A 6932-nucleotide genomic window follows, 5' to 3' on the forward strand; every position below is an offset into this window, starting at 1 on the left:
CTTTCAATTCTTTCCACGTCAGCTCGTATGCAGCGTCGTTCCCGCGCTTGTTCCTTTCTGCGGTCCACCAGTCCAAGGCTCGCGACTGGAAGACACCGGTAGCATTGAGAGTACGGAGGTGATCTGGGCATCCGCTTTGACGAAGGGTGACTTCTACCGAGTCAAACCAATGAAACAGAGCCGTAGGGCCATCTTCACCGGTAAACTCTTTTGGCCCACATGCCTTGAATTGTTTGAAGCTAAAAGTAGCTTTGTTGGAGTCCTTGGGCGTGAGGGTTCGGGATTCCTCAGATGACTTGCTTGCGTTCTCGAACACATCACTGACGGCTTTCGCCACGGTCTTAGAGATGATAGCAGCCAGACGTCGATCTCTTTTCTCCTGGCGGGTAAGACGCGAGCGTGATCTAGGTTGTCCAGATGACGACATGGTCTGCAATAGACATCGTCACAGGCTCAACACAACGAATTCGAGTCTCACACGTTCTTAGATCTCTAAAGCTTAGAATCACGTCGCATCTCTCGTCACGTAACACATATAATCACATAAGCACATAATCATAGAGGCACATAAGCACAGAAGCAATTAGGGCACATAAGCTCAGAAGCAATTAGGGCACTTAATTTCCTAAACACGTACGAAATTTTATCACAGAGGTAGTCAGAAAACAGAAACCTATAACCACAAGTCGAGTGTCGTTCGTTTTGCGTATCGGATAGCATCACATTGTATCGTCTAACTTAGTCGTATAGCGTAGCATAGCACACTGGTTTCGTTTAGATCACATCAACAGGGATTTGAATCGAGATAGGATAGCAACAAAGGTCACGCAGATTGATAACAAATGGAGTAACCAACGAATCTTAAAAACACATAAACAGGTAAATCATATAAAATCAATGAAGCAACACTCAAAATCGGAAAATGGATTGTCTGCGGCTACTAGACTTTGACTAACCATGGCAATTTAACTATTCACAGTTGACTTGTCGTCACTTTCGACTCTAGGGGACATGTTTCTGCCTCGATTCTTGGGCATTATGCATGCGCATTCTAGGTCATACTCGTGAGTTCAGGTCGTTGGAGTCCATCAATTGCCTTGGTGAGATAAAATAAAGTTGGAATAACTGCCAAGGTTAGGGTTTCACCCCTAGCTCAGCAATTTCTTCCTTATTTTAAGAAAATTTAGAGGAAAATTTTCATCAAATTACGGGTTTCAGCCCTGATTTGGTATAATTCTCCCCCGTTTGTTGATAGAAAATTACACAAAATAATTGGCAAAAATTTGTAATTTAGGCAGGAATTTTACGGGTTTCACTCCTAATCCCGTCCAAATTACAAAATTTGGCTCGGAGTTCGGATGTAATGATAGAATAGAAGGAAACAACATAAAATAAGCACATAAACTTGGTCTCTTGGTTCCTAACTATAGTCTAGGTCTCTAAGACAGCGATCCGGACTAGATCGTGTCTAACCTAATTCCCTATAGTTATGGCTCTGATACCAATCTGTCACACCCCAACCGATGGCGGAATCATCGGGGCGCGGCACTGAGCGAAACAGATTGTTCAGAAGTTTCCACAACAACTATCATACAATTCAGTTATATAACACGTCCCATACCGTGTCCCAAATAATAACAAGTTATCATAGAAATCAACCAAACAATATGGGAACTGTTCCGACAACTCATGTTCTTAATTATTACAGACCGAATTTAAATATTGTCTTAAGACTTCTAGACGACTAACTGTAAATCTTACTGACTACAGGTGCCAGTACAAGATCTACAGATAATTATGGCCCTGGAACAGATACGTGGACACTGTCCTAAGGTCACAGGCTCCTAGAAGCTTATTATTGCCTCGCTTCCCTAGCACGCTAGTAGCTTAAACACCTGTCACATACGTTAAAATAAAAGTCAATACATATAATGTAAAGGTGAGTACACAAGTTTGATATAGCATATAGAGTTCGAATAGTTTACGCATAACCAAGCACGTACACAAGGGCAAACGATGCATGTAAATTATCAACATGGGACCATCGATACCAATGACTTCAAGTTGACTGTCCGAGACAGTTCGCAATACATGATTACCACCGTAATCCATGCAAGTAATTGTCCTTAGCAACCCCCGTGGAAACGGGTGCTGAGTCCAAACTATAGTACTACGTTGCTAAAGCAGGCAGATAGCACTCCACGTGTAAACATAATAAATAGCAATCATTTAGACAAGTAATACATGCGAGTAGGTTAGCGTTCAAATAGTTTGTGTTGTTTGTGAATTTGATAGATTACGTATGTAACACCCAAAAGTGCTGAAAGCAAAAAGGGATCGAGTATACTCACAGTGGTTGATTGTGGATTGAAGGGAGCACTGAGAATAGGTTAGCCTGAATAGTTTGATAACACAACGATGAGTAACGCGGAAAAAGTGAACAATGTACTTGGATCGAGTAGGCCATTCGATCGGACAGCAGTTCGATCGAGTGGGCTGTTCGATTGGTTTGAAAGTCCGTTCGAACATCCATTCGATCGGCCGGCTGGCTCGATCGGCTGGTTCCTTCAAGTGGATTGTTTCTTCCTTTGATGTGAAGGATGTGTTTGTGTATGATGGTTTGTACTACCTTTCAAGTTGGCCGATCGAACAGCTGTTCGATCGGTTAGCCCAACCGATCGGTTAGCATTGCAGACTTGGCAAGATGTCACTCGATCGGTTAGCATGCTCGATCGGGTGACATTCCAATGTTTCAAAAAGTCTAAGTGTTTTGAAGTATAGTATCTCATGATTCGAGCAGTAATGATTACAATCGAGTGGCGTAGTCGATCGAACAGTACCTCGTCAATACTACACTTCATGAGTTTGTGGGACTAAGTGCTAGTCGATCGGTTAGCCTAGCCGATCGGCTGGCATAGTCGTTCGGTTGGGCTGTTCGATCGAACAGCCTAGCCGTTCGGCCAGCTTCTAGCATGGTTAGCCGTTCACCTAACACTTGGTTATTACCCGTTACTTGGTGATGTTTTAGAGATATTTTGACTACGAGTTGAACCACAAAACTGAAGTCCCTACTTGGTCTACTGACTCGAGCAGGAATCACCCAAGCTCGGCCAGAGGCGGTTTGGAACTTAAGTTTAACGTTTGACCCGAAATCGGTATATCTCTCGGTAGAACCCGAATCTTGAACCATGTGTTTGTTTAGAATGGTTTGTAAATCGGTTCAAGTCTCGTTTTCACCTTTTTGAGTGTAAAAGAGTTGAAAGATAGATGAAAGCCCATCTTCCAATCCTTTTCCACCGTGAAATGTTAAGATCTTTGGAAGATTTTAGGTTATTTATGTGGAAATCGGTTAGATCTAGCTTATTCATGGTTGAATGAAGTCAAGAACATGAAGTTCTTGATGAACACCAAGAACACCATGATGACATCACTCAAGAACACCTAGATCTTGGTGATTTCATGGATGAAATTCAGATTTTGAAAGATAGAAAGATGTAGAATCGATTAATGAACAAAAACGTACAAGGATTAGAGCGAAATACTTACCGGTTTGAGAGAAATCTGAGATTTAGTGAGAAGAAGAGGCTGGTCGGTCAGAGCTTTTCCAAAAGTGGAAAGTTTGACAAAGACAGCCCTATTTATAGGCTTCCAAAAGAGGAAAGGGTCAGCTGATCGAACAGCATCCCTGATCGAGCAGCTGCCCGATCGAACAGCCTGTTCGATCGGCTAGCCTGTTCGATCAGGTTGCCCTGTTCGATCGGCTAGCCTGTTCGATCAGGTTGCCCTGTTCGATCGGCTAGCCTGTTCGATCAGGTTGCCCTGTTCGATCGGCTTGCCTGGTTTTGAGTGTTTCGCGACGATTTTTGATATTTCGACTTCGATGAACGATGATTTGAGAATGATAGAATTCCTACTCAAATTACTTTTAGTAGTAGTCGAGACTATATTTAACATACAAGCATCCTTACAACCATTTCGGGTTCGATTTCCATTGAGTTTGATTCACCTCGATTCTTGATTGATTTGATTGATTCACCACACACTTTTAACATAAAAGTAAACATGCACAAGTAACACATAAGGCACACACACACGTATAAAAGCATTAAAATCCCCACACTTGAGTTTGATGATTGATTCGATTCACCTTGGTTATTGATTGACTAGCTTTATTGCATTGTTACTTCCTATCATTCACAGTCGGTCGTTGATTCACAGTTCGATTATCGGTCGATTAGTTTGATTATACAACACTTACCCCAAATAATATGAAAATCAAAATGAAACTAAAATGAAATTAATCTTTATTAATCTTTAATTCCAATAACAGTCAACTCTTGACTTTGACTTTGACTTTTGGAAAACACGGGGTGTTACACAAAGTGACCTGCTTCAGATGTAAGCAAAAAAGGTCATTTCAAAAGAGACTGCAGAAACTCTGAAGTTGCTGAAGGAAATGAACGTCCTTTCAACGATGACTATTATCGAAAGGCGATTTACCATCGACGCAGAGAAGAGCCAAAGTTGATTGAAGATAAACCGAAAGAAAAATCAAGAGCTTATGCTGTAATTTACGAGGATGAAGGCTATGATTGGTCTGCAATTTGTCCAGAAGAAGATCGTTTGGAGAATGTTCGAAAAACAGCTCATGGGAGAGCTATGACAGAGGAAAGAAAGTTTGTTTTTGTTGCTGAGATTCAAGATGAAAACAAAGACAAAGCCACTGCTGAAATCCATGAAGAAAAAGTTGAGATCAAAGAGAAAACTCGAGAAGAGATCTTGAGTGAGAAGACCTACAGAGAAAGAAATGTGGTCTACAACAGAATGGATGACATGCAGGAAGAGTATGAAAATGCTGTCAGCAGTCGAAGATGGGATAAGAAAAGAGAATGTTACTACAACAGAGAAGGAGAACCGGTTGTTCCAAAGAAAGACATAATTTTTGATGATGTTCTTCTTGCTGTCCCGTTGAGAGCCGAATACTACAGAAGAGTGATGAAAGATGATGCATATGTTAAACAGTATGAGAAAGATATCAGATATGCTATGCTGTCATGTTTGAGAAAAAGGGATGATAAAAGAATGAAGAAAAGTGTTGAAGAGATGGTGAACAATCTGAAGAAGGTTGCTGAAGAAGTTGAAACAGAAGCTGTTAAAGTTGAAGTTGTGCAAGAAGCTGTTACTGAAGAACAGCAGATTGACAAAGAAGAGAATGTGGATGCTGATGATGCTGGAGAGCAAGTCACTACTGAAGAAAAGCAAGATGATGATGAGATGAAGCAGACAGAAGCTGCTGAAAACACCGAGGTGCCTATCACTGAGGTAAATTCTGATTCTGAAGTCTTAAAACCAATTGAACAGTGCAAGAAATGCATGGAACCGTGCAGAGCTTGTACTGAAAAAGATGAGCAATTCAGAACAAGAGAACTTGAATTCACAAAAATCGAAAACATTTTCAAAGAAAAATGCAAAGAGATGTTAGAAAAAGAATAGGTTTTTAACGAAAATGATGAAAAACTTTCAGAAAAATGTTCAAAGTTAGAAAAAGAAAATGAAGTTTTGAAAGAAGATGTTTTGAAAATGAAAAATGAATGCGAACGAAAAGAAATTGCTTGTCAAGAAATGAAAAAGGAATATGACTCAATGAAATTATCATATCATGTTATGAAAGAGTCGTATGATAAAGTAAAAGACGAAATGAAATATGCTCAATCTAGAATGAATTATCTTTCTGAAACAACCAAAGAGCTTAAACGAATGTATGCTATAAAACAAGATGTTGTTAATTCCTATATTGAAGATGTTGCTAAGCTAAAGCGACAGATTGCTGATTTAGAGCAGGATAACAACAAGTTAAAAAGTTACCATGTGTCGTCATATGTGCTTGAACGAATTTTCAATATAAAACCGGGAGATGGTGAGTCTGAGCAAAACAAGAAGGGCATTGGCTCAGAGTTTCATCAAGTTCCACCACCGGAAAAGTTTGCATTTTATGATGAGAAAAAGGTCGAAAAAGCTTTCAACATGGTAGACCAATTGCCAGACAACATTGACATAACCTATTCCAAATCTGATGATTCTCATGATTCAGAGGTGGTAGGTAAAGTCGTTGAAAGTGTGTTGAAAGAAGAGTCGGTTGATACAGGTAAATCTGAATCACAGGATGAAGATGAAGGAAATCTTCATGATGCATATCTGAAAAACACAAAATCCGAGAAAAAATTGAATGATGATTCAAAGGGCTTGGTTTATACCATGATTGGATCGGACAAATTATTCTTAGATGTTGTATTCCCGATTCAGAATGTGATTTCAGAAAAAGTTGACAAAGTTTTCAAAATGGTTGAAATAGAGAAGTCTGAGATTTCAAAGTTTGTCGGTAAGAGTCATAAAGGTTCGTATAACAAACCTGGTTTCAAAAAGAAAAATATGAAGGCTGGGTTGGGTTATAAGAAGAAACAACATTGGAACAAAAATGAGACGCCAAATTATCAGGCTAAAATGAGTTTTGTTCAAGGAAATAGTTTGGATGAAGAAAAAGAACTTAAAATTGGACGACAGTCTAATGCTGAGTTTGAGGCACAAAAGCGAAAGTAACAACCACAGGTCAAAGATGTGTCCATGAGAACATGTTTCAAATGTGATCAAAAAGGACATCTTGCACGAAAGTGTCCAAATCTAAAACCTGTGGATGTTGATCAAAAGAAGATTGATGCTGAGAAACAAAAATCTGAGAATGTGAGACAAAGGTCAACCAAATTTGATTCGAAACAAACTTGGAGGTACAACACAAACAAGTTTGCTTCAAATCAAAATTGGAAATCAAACCAGAACAGGTTCGATTCAAGACAGACCTGGAATTCTCACACACCCAGATTCAGAACAACACAAAGGTGGAAAACTTCAGTTGATATGACAAAACCCCAACAGTT

Source organism: Helianthus annuus, chromosome 16, assembly GCF_002127325.2.
Source record: "Helianthus annuus cultivar XRQ/B chromosome 16, HanXRQr2.0-SUNRISE, whole genome shotgun sequence".
Taxonomy (NCBI): domain Eukaryota; kingdom Viridiplantae; phylum Streptophyta; class Magnoliopsida; order Asterales; family Asteraceae; genus Helianthus; species Helianthus annuus.